At 51.3% G+C, this 17,048-nt stretch overlaps 1 long non-coding RNA gene across 2 annotated transcripts in view; it reads right to left on the bottom strand.

Moving 5' to 3' along the window:
• LOC144487297 (uncharacterized) overlaps positions 1–7,516 on the bottom strand; it is a 30,484-nt gene extending 22,968 nt beyond the window's left edge. For both annotated transcript variants that reach the window (XR_013496391.1, XR_013496390.1), the window contains exons 1-2: positions 7,421–7,516; positions 6,866–7,004 (exon numbers count right to left, since the gene is read on the bottom strand). This is a non-coding gene — a long non-coding RNA (uncharacterized LOC144487297). The remainder of the gene's footprint in view (positions 1–6,865; positions 7,005–7,420) is intronic.
• Positions 7,517–17,048: the final 9,532 nt, after the last annotated feature.

The following is a 17,048-nucleotide window of genomic DNA, read 5'->3' on the forward strand; positions in this document are numbered from 1 at the left end:
CGTGTCACTGTGAGGCAGCAGTGTTAACCCACTGTGCCACCGTGTCACTGTGAGACAGCAGTGTTAACCCACTGTGTCACCGTGTCACTGGGAGACAGCAGTGTTAACCCACTGTGCCACCGTGTCACTGTGAGACAGCAGTGTTAACCACTGTGTCACTGTGAGGGCGCAGTGTTAACCCACTGTGTCACCGTGTCGCTGTGAGACAGCAGTGTTAACCACTGTGTCACAGTGAGGCAGCAGTGTTAACCCACTGTGCTACCGTGTCACTGTGAGGCAGCAGTGTTAACCCACTGTGCCACCATGTCACTGTGAGGCAGCAGTGTTAACCCACTGTGTCACCGTGTCACTGTGGGTTAACACTGCTGCCTCACAGTGACACGGTAGCACAGTGGGTTAACACTGCTGCCTCACTGTGACACAGTGGTTAACACTGCTGTCTCACAGCGACACGGTGACACAGTGGGTTAACACTGCGCCCTCACAGTGACACAGTGGTTAACACTGCTGTCTCACAGCTCCAGGGTCCTGGGTTCGATTCCCGGCTCGGGTCACTGTCTGTGTGGAGTTTGCACATTCTCCTCGTGTCTGCGTGGGTTTCCTCCGGGTGCTCCGGTTTCCTCCCACAGTCCAAAGATGTGCGGGTTAGGTTGATTGGCCAGGTTAAAAATTGCCTCTTAGAGTCCTGGGATGTGTAGGTTAGTGGGATTAGCGGGTAAAATATGTAGTGATAAGGGGGTAGGGCCTGGGTGGGATTGTGGTCGGTGCAGACTCGATGGGCCGAATGGCCTCCTTCTGCACTGTAGGGTTTCTATGTTTCTATGTTTCTATGTCACTGTGAGGCAGCAGTGTTAACCCACTGTGTCACCGTGTCACTGTGAGGCAGCAGTGTTAACCCACTGTGTCACCGTGTCGCTGTGAGACCGCAGTGTTAACCCACTGTGTCACCGTGTCGCTGTCAGACAGCAGTGTTAACCCACTGTGTCACCGTGTCACTGTGAGGCAGCAGTGTTAACCCACTGTGTCACCGTGTCACTGTGAGGCAGCAGTGTTAACCCACTGTGCCACTGTGAGGCAGCAGTGTTAACTCACTGTGCCACCGTGTCACTGTGAGGCAGCAGTGTTAACCCACTGTGTCACCGTGTCATGTCGAGGGAGCAGTGTTAACCCACTGTGTCACCGTGTCACTGTGAGGGAGCATTGTTCACCCACTGTGTCACCGTGTCACTGTGAGACAGCAGTGTTAACCCACTGTGTCACCGTGTCGCTGTGAGGCAGCAGTGTTAACCCACTGTGTCACCGTGTCACTGTGAGGCAGCAGTGTTAACCCACTGTGTCACCGTGTCATTGTGAGACAGCAGTGTTAACCCACTGTGCTACCGTGTCACTGTGAGGCAGCAGTGTTAACCCACTGTGCCACCGTGTCACTGTGAGGCAGCAGTGTTAACTCACTGTGTCACCGTGTCGCTGTGAGACAGCAGTGTTAACCCACTGTGCCACCGTGTCACTGTGAGGCAGCAGTGTTAACCCACTGTGTAACCGTGTCACTGTGAGGCAGCAGTGTTAACCCACTGTGTAACCGTGTCACTGTGAGGCAGCAGTGTTAACCCACTGTGCCACCGTGTCACTGTGAGGCAGCAGTGTTAACCCACTGTGCCACCGTGTCACTGTGAGGCAGCAGTGTTAACCCACTGTGTCACTGTGAGGCAGCAGTGTTAACACACTGTGTCACCGTGTCACTGTGAGACAGCAGTGTTAACCCACTGTGTCACCGTGTCACTGTGAGGGAGCAGTGTTAACACACTGTGTCACCGTGTCACTGTGAGACAGCAGTGTTAACCCACTGTGTCACCGTGTCACTGTGAGGCAGCAGTGTTAACCCACTGTGTCACCGTGTCGCTGTGAGGCAGCAGTGTTAACCCACTGTGTCACCGTGTCACTGTGAGGCAGCAGTGTTAACCCACTGTGTCACCGTGTCACTGTGAGGCAGCAGTGTTAACCCACTGTGTCACCGTGTCGCTGTGAGACAGCAGTGTTAACCCACTGTGTCACCGTGTCGCTGTCAGACAGCAGTGTTAACCCACTGTGTCACCGTGTCACTGTGAGGCAGCAGTGTTAACCCACTGTGTCACCGTGTCACTGTGAGGCAGCAGTGTTAACCCACTGTGCCACTGTGAGGCAGCAGTGTTAACCCACTGTGCCACCGTGTCACTGTGAGGCAGCAGTGTTAACCCACTGTGTCACCGTGTCATGTCGAGGGAGCAGTGTTAACACACTGTGTCACCGTGTCACTGTGAGGGAGCAGTGTTCACCCACTGTGTCACCGTGTCACTGTGAGACAGCAGTGTTAACCCACTGTGTCACCGTGTCGCTGTGAGGCAGCAGTGTTAACCCACTGTGTCACCGTGTCACTGTGAGGCAGCAGTGTTAACCCACTGTGTCACCGTGAGACAGCAGTGTTAACCCACTGTGCTACCGTGTCACTGTGAGACAGCAGTGTTAACCCACTGTGTCACCGTGTCACTGTGAGACAGCAGTGTTTACCCACTGTGTCACCGTGTCACTGAGAGGCAGCAGTGTTAACCCACTGTGTCACCGTGTCAAAGTGAGGCAGCAGTGTTAACCCACTGTGTCACCGTGTCACTGTGAGACAGCAGTGTTAACCACTGTGTCACCGTGTCACTGTGAGACAGCAGTGTTAACCCACTGTGCCACCGTGTCACTGTGAGGCAGCAGTGTTAACCCACTGTGTCACCGTGTCAGTGTGAGGCAGCAGTGTTAACCACTGTGCCACCGTGTCACTGTGAGGCAGCAGTGTTAACCCACTGTGTCACCGTGTCACTGTGAGACAGCAGTGTTAACCACTGTGCCACCGTGTCACTGTGAGGCAGCAGTGTTAACCCACTGTGTCACCGTGTCACTGTGAGACAGCAGTGTTAACCCACTGTGCCACCGTGTCACTGTGAGGCAGCAGTGTTAACCCACTGTGCCACCGTGTCACTGTGAGGCAGCAGTGTTAACCCACTGTGTCACTGTGAGACAGCAGTGTTAACCCACTGTGTCACCGTGTCATGTCGAGGGAGCAGTGTTAACCCACTGTGTCACCGTGTCACTGTGAGGCAGCAGTGTTAACCCACTGTGCTACCGTGTCGCTGTGAGACAGCAGTGTTAACCCACTGTGTCACCGTGTCGCTGTGAGGCAGCAGTGTTAACCCACTGTGTCACTGTGAGACAGCAGTGTTAACCCACTGTGTCACCGTGTCACTGTGAGGGAGCAGTGTTAACCCACTGTGTCACCGTGTCACTGTGAGGCAGCAGTGTTAACCCACTGTGCTACCGTGTCGCTGTGAGACAGCAGTGTTAACCCACTGTGTCACCGTGTCGCTGTGAGGCAGCAGTGTTAACCCACTGTGCTACCGTGTCACTGTGAGACAGCAGTGTTAACCCACTGTGTCACCGTGTCACTGTGAGGCAGCAGTGTTAACCCACTGTGTCACCGTGTCACTGTGAGACAGCAGTGTTAACCACTGTGTCACCGTGTCACTGTGAGGCAGCAGTGTTAACCCACTGTGTCACCGTGTCACTGTGAGACAGCAGTGTTAACCACTGTGTCACCGTGTCACTGTGAGGCAGCAGTGTTAACCCACTGTGTCACCGTGTCACTGTGAGGCAGCAGTGTTAACCCACTGCGTCACCGTGTCACTGTGAGGCAGCAGTGTTAACACACTGTGTCACCGTGTCACTGTGAAACAGCAGTGTTAACCCACCGTGTCACTGAGAGGCAGCAGTGTTAACCCACTGTGTCACCGTGTCACTGTGAGGCAGCAGTGTTAACCACTGTGTCACCGTGTCACTGTGAGGCAGCAGTGTTAACCCACTGTGTCACCGTGTCACTGTGAGACAGCAGAGTTAACCCACTGTGTCACCGTTTCACTGTGAGACAGCAGTGTTAACCCACTGTGTCACCGTGTCACTGTGAGGCAGCAGTGTTAACCCACTGTGTCACCGTGTCACTGTGAGGCAGCAGTGTTAACCCACTGTGTCATCGTGTCGCTGTGAGGCAGCAGCGTTAACCCACTGTGTCACCGTGTCGCTGTGAGGCAGCAGTGTTAACCCACTGTGCCACCGTGTCACTGTGAGACAGCAGTGTTAACCCACTGTGTCACCGTGAGGCAGCAGTGTTAACCCACTGTGTCACCGTGTCACTGTGAGGCAGCAGTGTTAACCCACTGTGTCACCGTGTCACTGAAAGGCAGCAGTGTTAACCCACTGTGCCACCGTGTCACTTTGAGGCAGCAGTGTTAACCACTGTGTCACCGTGTCACTGTGAGGCAGCAGTGTTAACCACTGTGTCACCGTGTCACTGTGAGGCAGCAGTGTTAACCCACTGTGTCACCGTGTCACTATTAGGGAGCAGTGTTAACCACTGTGCCACCGTGTCACTGTGAGGCAGCAGTGTTAACCCACTGTGTCACCGTGTCACTGTGAGGCAGCAGTGTAAACCCACTGTGTCACCGTGTCACTGTGAGACAGCAGTGTTTACCCACTGTGTCATCGTGTCACTGTGAGGCAGCAGTGTTAACCCACTGTGTCACCGTGTCACTGTGAGGCAGAAGTGTTAACCCACTGTGTCACCGTGTCACTGTGAGGCAGCAGTGTTAACCCACTGTGTCACCGTGTCACTGTGAGGCAGCAGTGTTAACCCAATGTGTCACCGTGTCGCTGTGAGACAGCAGTGTTAACCCACTCTGTCACCGTGTCGCTGTGAGGCAGCAGTGTTAACCCACTGTGTCACCGTGTCGCTGTGAGACAGCAGTGTTAACCCACTGTGTCACCGTGTCACTGTGAGACAGCAGTGTTAACCCACTGTGTCACCGTGTCACTGTGAGGCAGCAGTGTTAACCCACTGTGTCACCGTGTCACTGAGAGGCAGCAGTGTTAACCCACTTTGTCACCGTGAGACAGCAGTGTTAACCCACTGTGTCACCGTGTCACTGCGAGGGAGCAGTGTTAACCCACTGTGTCACCGTGTCAACCCACTGTGTCACCGTGTCACTGTGAGACAGCAGTGTTAACCCAATGTGTCACCGTGTCACTGTGAGACAGCAGTGTTAACCCACTGTGTCACCGTGTCACTGTGAGACAGCAGTGTTAACCCACTGTGTCACTGTGAGGGAGCAGTGTTAACCCACTGTGTCACCGTGTCGCTGTGAGGCAGCAGTGTTAACCCACTGTGTCACCGTGTCACTGTGAGACAGCAGTGTTAACCCACTGTGTCACTGTGAGGGAGCAGTGTTAAACCACTGTGTCACCGTGTCACTGTGAGGCAGCAGTGTTAACCCACTGTGTCACCGTGTCACTGTGAGGCAGCAGTGTTGACCCACTGTGTCGCTGTGAGACAGCAGTGTTAACCCACTGTGTCACCGTGTCACTGTGAGGCAGCAGTGTTAACCACTGTGTCACCGTGTCACTGTGAGGCAGCAGTGTTAACCCACTGTGTCACCGTGTCACTGTGAGACAGCAGAGTTAACCCACTGTGTCACCGTTTCACTGTGAGACAGCAGTGTTAACCCACTGTGTCACCGTGTCACTGTGAGGCAGCAGTGTTAACCCACTGTGTCATCGTGTCGCTGTGAGGCAGCAGCGTTAACCCACTGTGTCACCCGTGTCACTGTGAGGCAGCAGTGTTAACCCACTGTGTCACCGTGAGGGAGCAGTGTTAACCCACTGTGTCACCGTGTCACTGTGAGGCAGCAGTGTTAACCCACTGTGCCCTTGAACAAAATGGCTTGCTATGCAATTTGGGAGGACAGTTAAGAGTCAGACATGTTGCTGTGGCCATGGAATGGCATGTAGACCAGACCAGGTAAGGACGGCAGATTTCCGTCTCTGAAGGGCATGAGTGAGGCAGGGGGAGGATAAAAGTCTGGAGAGAGAAATTGAGAGTGCGTGGGAGTGATAGTGAAGAGAGTGATGGGGACAGGAAAGAGTGCGGGGGAACACAATAAATTGATTGAAAGCAAAGCAAAGCAAGGGGGGGGGGGGCGGTGCAGTGAAAAAAGACACAGAGTCTCCAGTGTGAGCTCAGTTCTCAGCTCCCACTCTTTGGAAAAAAGCCTCAGCCACAACCCACTGGGATTCCTGAATCATAGAAATAAACAAATGAATGGTGGGAGGCTGATTTCCAGACCAGACCACATCCTGGTAAATCTTTTCTATTCCCTCTCCAAAGCCTCCACATCCTTGTGCTGGTGTGGCGACCAGAATTGAACACTATATTCCAAGTGCGGTCTAACTAAGCTTCTATAAAGCTGCAACACGACTTGCCAATTTTTAAACTCAATGTCCCGGCCGATGAAGGCAAGCATGCTGTATGCCTTCTTGACTACCTTCTCCAGCTGCATTGCCGCTTTCAGTGACCTGTGTACCTGTAAACCCAGATCCCTCTGCCTATCAATACTCTGAAGGGTTCTGCCATTTACTGTAAGTTTCCTATCTGTGTTAGACCTTCCAAAATGCATTACTTCACACTTGCCCGGACGGAACTCCATCTGCCACCTCTCTGCCCAAGTCTTGGACTGATCGATATCCTGCTGTATCCTCTGATGGTCCTCATCGCTATCCACAAATCCACCAACCTTTGTGTTATCAGCAAACTTACCTTCCCCCACCACCCCTCATCCCTTGCCCCCCGCAACCCCTCACCCCCTCCCCACAACCTTCAACCCCCCCCACAACCCCTCACCCCCTCCCCACAACCTCTCGCACCCTTCAACCCCTCCCCCTTGCCCCACTTCCCCCCACAACTCGCCCCCTCAATACCAATTGAGTCCAATCAATGTACTTGGACTATCAGCGACGATACCTTGTGTATTGATGTGTTTGTCCAGAAGCTTCTTCAATCAGAGAGTCCCTGCCTCCAACAGCCACTCAGGCAGCGAGTTCCAGATTTGCAACACAGTCTGCTCAACAATCTGTCATGATGTGGAGATGCCGGCGTTGGACTGGGGAAAACACAGTAAGAAGTTTAACAACACCAGGTTAAAGTCCAACAGGTTTATTTGGTAGCAAAAGCCACACAAGCTTTCGGAGCTGCAAGCCCCTTCTTCAGCCCCCCTCAACATTGTCCCCACATCCCCTCTGAAACACTCTCACCTTTAACCTCTGCCCTTTGGTCAAACCCAGACCAAGATGGCACTGGGCATGCGCTCTCCTGACATTGCCCCTCACAAACATGGCACTGGGCATACGCTCACTTCACATTGCCCCTCACAAAGATGGCGGCGGCGCAGGCGCACAGCCCCGCTGGAAACATGGCGGCGGTGAACTCGGGGCAGAAACGGGGAACAATACTGGGCTCCCGCTGGGTACAAACGGGGAACCGGCGATTTCATTCTCTGAGTTTCCGCTGTACACAAACCTGGTTATGAATCCTCTCCGCCCACCCGCCGGATCCATCGCTCCCCCCGAGCCGCCATTCCGTTCACTGACATCAAATCACCCATTGCCATCCCGCACACTGCGCATGCTCCACTCCCAGCCCCGCCTCTCATTCACTCCGATTGGTTGGAGGACCAGCCCCTCCTGCTCAGTAATCCAGTCCCGCCCCCTTCTCCTCCTATTGGTCCGGAGCTGCCGTCAATCAGCCGGGCATTGTGACGGTGTGAGATGGTGGGCGGGGCCACAGCACCAGGTTAAAGGTCAACAGGTCTATTTGGCAGCACAAGACACGAGCTTTCGGAGCACTGCTCCTTGATCAGGGGAGTGGGAGATGTGTTCACAAACAGGGCCGACAGAGACACTAACTCAATTTACACAATAACGGTTGGAATGTGAGTCTTCGGGGAAGCGTTCTCCAAGGCTGCCTTCACCACACACGCCAGCACAGAGTCACTGAGCAGAGACTGATAGTCAAGTTCCACACACATGAGGACGGCCCCAACCGCCATCTTGGGTTCATGTCACACTGTCTGGATGACCTGGATGAGGAAGTGGAGGGATGGGTTGGTAAGTTTGCCGACGACACGAAGGTTGGTGGGGTTGTGGATAGTCTGGAGGGATGTCAGAAGTTACAGAGGGACATAGATAGGATGCAAGACTGGGCGGGGAAGTGGCAGATGGACTTCAACCCAGATAAATGCGTCGTGGTCCATTTTGGCAGGTCAAATGGGATGAAGGAGTACAATATAAAGGGAAAGACTCTCAGTACTGAGGAGGGTCAGAAGGACCTTGGGGTCCGGGTCCATAGGACTCTAAAATCAGCCCCGCAGGTGGAGGAGGTGGTTAAGAAGGCGTATGGTGTGCTGGCCTTTATCAATCGAGGGATTGAGTTTAGGAGTCCGGGGATAATGATGCAGCTATATAAGACCCTTGTCAGACCCCAATTGGAGTACTGTGCTCAGTTCTGGTTGCCTCATTACAGGAAGGATGTGGAAAAGATTGAAAGGGTGCAGAGGAGATTTACAAGGATGTTGCCTGGATTGAGTGGCATGCCTTATGAGGTTAGGCTGAGGGAGCTCGGTCTTTTCTCCTTGGAGAGCCGTAGGATGAGAGGAGACCTAATAGAGGTATATAAGGTGTTGAGAGGTTCAGAGGCTTTTTCCCAGGGTGGAAATGGCTGCTATGAGAGGACACAGGTTTAGGTTGCTGGGGGGGGGGGGGGGTAGGTACTGGGGAAATGTTTTTCACACAGAGGGTGGTGGGCGAGTGGAATCGGCTGCCGTCAGTGGTGGTGGAGGCAAACTCAATAGGGTCTCTTAAGAGACTCCTGGATGAGTACATGGGACTTAATAGGATGGAGGGTTATAGGTAGGCCTAAAAGGTAGGGATATGTTCGGCAAAGCTTGTGGGGCCGAAGGGCCTGTTTTGTGCTGTAGTTTTCGATGTTTCTATCTGTAACCCCCACGACTTGCCTGGCCTTGCAGAATCTCACTAACTGTCCTGTCTGGAGACAATACACATCTTTCACCGCTGCTCTACCCTCTCTCCACTCACATTGTCTGTACCTTTCAGACTTGCTTACCTGTAAAGACTCACATTCCAACCGTTATATTGCACTGGCTAAAGGCATACACAGTAAGATGTTTAAAAACACCAGGTTAAAGTCCAACAGGTTTATTTGGCAGCAAAAGCCACACAAGCTTTCGGAGCTCCAAGCCCCTTCTTCAGGAGAGTGGGAATTCTGTTCACAAACAGGGCATATAAAGACACAGACTCAATTTACATGAATAATGGGTGGAATGCGAATACTTACAGCTAATCAAGTCTTTCAGATACAAAGAACGTGAGTGGAGAGAGCATTAAGACAGGCTAAAAAGATGTGTATTGTCTCCAGACAAGACAGCCAGTGAAACTTTGCAGGTCCAGGCAAGCTGTGGGGGTTACAAATAGTGTGACATGAACCCAATATTCCGGTTGAGGCCGTCCTCGTGTGTGCGGAACTTGGCTTTCGTTTTCTGCTCAGCGACTCTGCGCTGTCGTGTGTCGTGAAGGCCGCCTTGGAGAACGCTTGCCTGAAGATCCAAGGCTGAATGCCCGTGACTGCTGAAGTGCATTAACATTAGGAGAGAGACAGTCAGTAATACAGGGTGCTGGGGGTGAGGGGTTACTGAGTGACAGTCTAAGGGAGCTGGATTCACAACTGAACAGATACAGTCAGTAAAACAGGGTGCTGGGAGAGAGCGGTTACGGAGTGAAAGTGTGAGGGAGCTGGATTGACATCAGTAGAGATACAGTCAGTGACACAGGGTGCTGGGGGAGTGGAGTTACTGAGTGACAGTGTGAGGGAGCTGGATTAAGTTCAGTCGAGATGCAATCAGTGACACAGGTGCTGGGGAAGAGGGATTACTCAGTCACAGTGTGAGGGAGCTGGATTAACATCAGTACAGATACAGTCAGTAACACAGGGTGCTGGGGAGAGAGGGGTGACTGAGTGACAGTGTGAGGGAGCTGTCCTAACATCAGTAGAGATACCGTCAGAAACACAGTGTGCTGGGGGAGAGGGGTTACTGAGTGACAGTGTGAGGGAGCTGGATTAACATCAGTAGAGATACAGTCAGTAACACAGGGTGCTGGGGGAGAGGGGTTACTGAGTGACAGTGTGAGGGAGCTGGATTAACATCAGTACAGACACAGTCAGTAACACAGGGTGCTGGGGGAGAGGGGTTACTAAGTGACAGTGTGAGGGAGCAGGACTAACATCAGTAGAGAAAGAGTCAGAAACACAGGGTGCTGGGGGAGAGCGGTTACTGAGTGACAGTGTGAGGGAGCTGGACTAACATCAGTACAGATACAGTCAGTAACACAGGGTGCTGGGGGAGAGGGGTTACTGAGTGACAGTGTGAGGGAGCTGGATTAACATCAGTACAGATACAGTCAGTAACACAGGGTGCTGGGGGAGAGGGGTTACTGAGTGACAGTGTGAGGGAGCTGGATTAACAACTGTGGAGATACAGTCAGTAACACAGGGTGCTGGGGGGAGAGGGATTACTGAGTGACAGTGTGAGGGAGCTGGATTAACATCAGTAGAGATACAGTCAGTAACACAGGGTGCTGGGGGAGAGGGGTTACTGAGTGACAGTGTGAGGGAGCTGGATTAACATCAGTACAGATACAGTCAGTAACACAGGGTGCTGGGGGAGAGAGGGGTTACTGAGTGACAGTGTGAGGGAGCTGGATTAACATCAGTACAGATACAGTCAGTAACACAGTGTGCTGGGGGAGAGGGGTTACTGAGTGACAGTGTGAGGGAGCTGGATTAACATCAGTACAGATACAGTCAGTAACACAGGGTGCTGGGGGGACCGGGGATACTGAGTGGTAATTTGAGGCAGTTGGATTAACATCAGGAGACATACAGTCAGTAACACAGGGTGCTGGGGGAGAGAGAGGTCACTGAGTGACAGTGTGAGGGAGCTCGATTAACATCAGTAGAGATACAGTCAGTAACACAGGGTGCTGGGGGAGAGGGGTTACTGAGTGACAGTGTGAGGGAGCTGGATTAACATCAGTACAGACACAGTCAGTAACACAGGGTGCTGGGGGGAGAGGGGATACTGAGTGACAGTGTGAGGGAGCTGGATTAACATCAGTACTGATACAGTCAGTAACACAGGGTGCTGGGGGGAGAGGGGATACTGAGTGACAGTGTGAGGGAGCTGGATTAACATCAGTACAGACACAGTCAGTAACACAGGGTGCTGGGGGGAGAGGGGATACTGAGTGACAGTGTGAGGGAGCTGGATTAACATCAGTACTGATACAGTCAGTAACACAGGGTGCTGGGGGAGAGAGAGGTCACTGAGTGACAGTGTGAGGGAGCTAGATTAACATCAGTAGAGATACAGACAGTAACACAGGGTGCTGTGGGAGAGGGGTTACTGAGTGACAGTGTGAGGGAGCTGGATTAACATCAGTACAGATACAGTCAGTAACACAGGGTGCTGGGGGAGAGGGGTTACTGAGTGACAGTGTGAGGGTGCTGGATTAACATCAGTACAGATACAGTCAGTAACACAGGGTGCTGGGGGAGAGGGGTTACTGAGTGACAGTGTGAGGGAGCTGGATTAACATCAGTACAGATACAGTCAGTAACACAGGGTGCTGGGGGAGAGGGATTACTGAGTGACAGTGTGAGGGAGCTGAATTAACATCAGTACAGATACAGTCAGTAACACAGGGTGCTGGGGGAGAGGGGTTACTGAGTGACAGTGTGAGGGAGCTGGATTAACATCAGGAGACATACAGTCAGTAACACAGGGTGCTGGGGGAGAGAGAGGTCACTGAGTGACAGTGTGAGGGAGCTCGATTAACATCAGTAGAGATACAGTCAGTAACACAGGGTGCTGGGGGAGAGGGGTTACTGAGTGACAGTGTGAGGGAGCTGGAGTAACATCAGTACAGACACAGTCAGTAACACAGGGTGCTGGGGGGAGAGGGGATACTGAGTGACAGTGTGAGGGAGCTGGATTAACATCAGTACTGATACAGTCAGTAACGCAGGGTGCTGGGGGAGAGAGAGGTCACTGAGTGACAGTGTGAGGGAGCTAGATTAACATCAGTAGAGATACAGACAGTAACACAGGGTGCTGTTGCGAGAGGGGTTACTGAGTGACAGTGTGAAGGAGCTGGATTAACATCAGTACAGATACAGTCAGTAACACAGGGTGCTGGGGGAGAGGGGTTACTGAGTGACAGTGTGAGGGTGCTGGATTAACATCAGTACAGATACAGTCAGTAACACAGGGTGCTGGGGGAGAGGGGTTACTGAGTGACAGTGTGAGGGAGCTGGATTAACATCAGTACAGATACAGTCAGTAACACAGGGTGCTGGGGGAGAGGGGTTACTGAGTGACAGTGTGAGGGAGCTGGATTAACATCAGTACAGATACAGTCAGTAACACAGGGTGCTGGGGGGAGAGGGGATACTGAGTGACAGTGTGAGGGAGCTGGATTAACATCAGTACTGATACAGTCAGTAACACAGGGTGCTGGGGGAGAGAGAGGTCACTGAGTGACAGTGTGAGGGAGCTAGATTAACATCAGTAGAGATACAGACAGTAACACAGGGTGCTGTTGCGAGAGGGGTTACTGAGTGACAGTGTGAAGGAGCTGGATTAACATCAGTACAGATACAGTCAGTAACACAGGGTGCTGGGGGAGAGGGGTTACTGAGTGACAGTGTGAGGGTGCTGGATTAACATCAGTACAGATACAGTCAGTAACACAGGGTGCTGGGGGAGAGGGGTTACTGAGTGACAGTGTGAGGGAGCTGGATTAACATCAGTACAGATACAGTCAGTAACACAGGGTGCTGGGGGAGAGGGATTACTGAGTGACAGTGTGAGGGAGCTGAATTAACATCAGTACAGATACAGTCAGTAACACAGGGTGCTGGGGGAGAGGGGTTACTGAGTGACAGTGTGAGGGAGCTGGATTAACATCAGTACAGATACAGTCAGTAACACAGGGTGCTGGGGGGAGAGGGGTTACTGAGTGACAGTGTGAGGGAGCTGGATTAACATCAGTACAGACACAGTCAGTAACACAGGGTGCTGGGGAGAGAGGGGTTACTCAGTGACAGTGTGAGGGAGCTCATTGTTCCATAGGAGCAGGCTGAGGGTGAGGGAGCTTGTTTGTGCATTATTTTTATTTATTTATTTTTCAGTTCAATTTGTGAAAAAATTCAGAGGGTTTTTTCAAAACAGGAAGTAGGCCCAGCAGCATCCTGGGAAGGTTTTGGAGAGTTTAAAAGTCGGCCGCACTTTTGAGCGGACAGCGTTGTTAGCGGGCAGCGGACTGAGCAGGGGGCAGAGTGAGAGCTGAAGGACTTTGGCTCAAAACAGGCTTCGGCGAGAACAGGCAGAGGCGAGAGTAGGTTTTTTTCTTTTTCAGAAAGTTTATTCCTGTTTTTCCCCAGAGTTAAAAAAAATGCCAGGCAAGATGTTGGAATGCTCCTCCTGCAGGATGTGGGAGATCAGGGTGACCTCCGGTGTCCCTGACGACAACACCGGCAAAAGATGCATTCAGCTGCAGCTGCTAGCAAAGCGTGTCAGAGAACTGGAGAAGGAGCTTGATGACTTCCATCTAATTCGGGAGAATGAGGAGTTTATAGACAGTAGCTTTAGGGAGGTAGTTACACCTAAGCAGCAGAGCACAGGAAATTGGGTTACTGTAAGGAGAGGAAATGGACATGTGAAAGGACAGACTGAGCAGGGTTCTCCTGTGGCCATACCCCTCCACAACAGGTATACTGAATTGGAGATTGTTGTGGGAGATGCTTACCTGGGACAAGCTGCGACAGCCGGAACTCTGATACTGAGTCTGGTTCGACAGCGCAAAAGGGTGGGATGAAGAAGAGGAGAGCAGTAGTGATAGGGGACTCAATGGTCAGAGGTACGGACAGGAGGTTCTGTGGTCGGGACAGAGACTCCCGCATGGTTTGTTGCCTCCCGGGTGCCAAGGTCAGCGATGTCTCTGATCGCGTGCACAGCGTTGTAAAGTGGGAAGGTGATCAGCCAGATGGCGTGATACACATCGGTACCAATGACGTGGGAAGGAAGAGTGAGGAGGTCCTAAAGAGTGAGTACAAAGAGCTTGGAAGGAAGTTAAAAAGCAGGACCCCGAGGGTAGTAATCTCAAGATTGCTACCTGAGCCAAATGCCAGTGAGGGCAGGAGTAGGATGCTTGGGCGGATGAACACATGGCAGTGGAACTGGTGCAGGGGACAGGGTTTCCAATTCTTGGATCGTTGGGACCTCTTCTGGGGCAGGTGGGACCTGTACAAGAGAGACGGGTTACACCTAAACTACAAGGGGACCAATATATTTGCATGGAGATTTGCCAGTGTTATTGTGGAGCGTTTAAACTAGATTTGCAGGGGGATGGGAACCAGAGTGCCAGAGCAGATGGTGGAGCTGGGGTAATAAGACAGGTTAGTTCATGCAAAATCACAAATGGAAGGGTTGAGTGCGGTGGAAATAATTTTTTGAGGTGTGTCTATTTCAATGCCAGGAGTATTGTGGGGAAGGCAGATGAGCTGAAGGCGTGGATCGACACATGGAAATATGACATTATAGCCATTAGTGAAACTTGGCTAGAGGAGGGGCAGGACTGGCAGCTCAATGTTCCGGGGTTCCAATGTTTCAGGCGGGATAGAGGCAGAGGGATAAAAGGTGAGGGGGTGGCATTGTTGGTCAGGGAAAATGTTACAGCGGTACTCAGGCAGGATAGATTAGGGAGCTTGTCTGCAGAGACCCTATGGGTGGAGCGGAGAAACAGGAAAGGTATGACCACATTAATGGTGTTGTGTTATAGACCACACAATAGTCAGCGAGAATTGGAGGAGCAAATCAGCAGAGAGACAGCTGACAACTGCAAGAAACACAAAGATGTGATAGTTGGGGATTTTAATTTTCCACATATAGATTGGGACTCACATACTGTTAAAGGTTTAGATGGGGTAGAGTTTGTAAAATGTGTTCAGGAGAATTTTCTACATCAGTATATAGAGGTGCCAACGAGAGAGAATGCGATATTGGATCTCCTATTGGGAAATGAGTTAGGGCAGGTGATGGAATTTAACGCAGACAAGTGTGAGACATTGCACTTTGGGAGGGCAAACCAAAGAAGAACGTACAGGGTAAATGGTAGGACTCTGAAGAGTACAGTTGAACAGAGGGATCTGGGAATACAGGTACAGAGTTCCCTAAAAGTGACGTCACAGGTGGATAGGGTCGTAAAGAGTGCCTTTGGTACATTGGCCTTTATAAATCGGAGTATCGAGTATAAAAGTTGGAGTGTTATGGTAAGGTTATATAAGGCATTGGTGAGGCCGAATTTGGAGTATTGTGTACAGTTTTGGTCACCTAGTTACAGGAAGGATGTAAATAAGATTGAAAGAGTGCAGAGAAGGTTCACAAGGATGTTGCCGGGACTTGAGAAGCTGAGTGACAGAGAGAGATTGAATAGGTTGGGACTTTATTCCCTGGAGCGTAGAAGATTGAGGGGAGATTTGATAGAGGTGTATAAGATTTTGATGGGTATAGATAGAGTGAATGCAAGCAGGCTTTTTCCGCTGAGGCTAGGGGAGAAAAAAACCAGAGGGCATGGGTTAAGGGTGAAAGGAGAAAAGTTTAAAGGGAATATTAGGGGGGGGCTTCTTCACGCAGAGAGTGGTGGGAGTGTGGAATGAGCTGCCGGATAAAGTGGTAAATGCGGGGTCACTTTTAACATTTAAGAAAAACTTGGATGGGTTCATGGATGAGAGAGGTGTGGAGGGATATGGTCCAAGTGCAGGTCAGTGGGACTAGGCATAAAATGGTTCGGCACAGACAAGAAGGGCCAAAAGGCCTGTTTCTGAGCTGTAATTTTCTATGGTTCTATCGTTCTATGGATGTGAGTGTGAGGGAACACTCTGGATCCAGTGATCATAATGCCATTAGTTTCAACCTGATCATGGATAAGGATAGATCTGGTCCTCGGGTTGAAGTTCTCAACTGGAAAAAAGGCCAAATTTGATGAAATGAGAAGGGATCTGGGAAGTGTGGATTGGCACAGGCTGTTCTCTGGTAAGGATGTAAATGGCAAGTGGGAGGCCTTCAAAGGAGAAATTTTGAGAGTGCACAGTTTGTATGTTCCTGTCAGGATTAAAGGCAAAGTAGATAGGAATAAGGAACCGTGGTTCTCGAGGGAGATTGTAACACTGATTAAGAGGAAGAGAGAGTTGTATCAAATGTACAGGCAGCAAGGAACAGATCAGATGCTCGAGGAGTATAAAAAGGGCAAGAAGCTACTTAAGAGGGAAATCAGGAGGGCTAAACGAAGACATGAGGTTGCTTTGGCAGCCAGAGTGAAGGAAAATCCAAAGAGCTTCTATATGTTAGGAGCAAAAGGATAGTGAGGGACAAAATTGGTCCTCTTGAAGACCAGAGTGGTAGACTGTGTATGGAACCAAAAGAGATGGGGGAGATACTAAATGGTTTTTTTGCATCCGTATTTACTGAGGAAACGGGCATGGAGTCTACGGAAAGAGGGAAAACAGGTAGGGAGGCCATGGAACCATTACAGATTAAAGGGGAGGAGGTGCTCGCTGTCTTGAGGCAAATCAGAGTGGATAAATCCCCAGGACCGGACAGGGTATTCCCACTGACCTTGAGGGAAGCTAGTGTTGAGGGTGAGATGGAAAGAGTAGGAGACCGGGAAGAAACAAATAAAGGGAGAGTGAGCGATAAATGAAAATTAGATGAGCTTCAGTGTCAGCAACGAAATCCATTTGTCTGCCTCAGAGTGTTCCTGGACATCCATCTTCTTTCTCAGAAGAAAGAATATGGTACCCAGATATGATGGTGGTTCTTGCACTATCAGACTTGCCCTGCCATAGAATATGGTGTTAAACCCCTGGGTGCATAATTAATGAGTTGGGAGCTGGAAGATATGGCGTGGTTTCCCGCCAGCTCGAGAGCGGGAAACACACCATGTTCCTCTCCTCTCACCATGGGACACAGACCTGGGTGAGAGATTTCCGCCCAGGGAGTCTCAGCCTACAGTTT

The sequence above is a fragment of the Mustelus asterias genome, unplaced genomic scaffold, assembly GCF_964213995.1.
Source record: "Mustelus asterias unplaced genomic scaffold, sMusAst1.hap1.1 HAP1_SCAFFOLD_717, whole genome shotgun sequence".
NCBI classification, from domain to species: domain Eukaryota; kingdom Metazoa; phylum Chordata; class Chondrichthyes; order Carcharhiniformes; family Triakidae; genus Mustelus; species Mustelus asterias.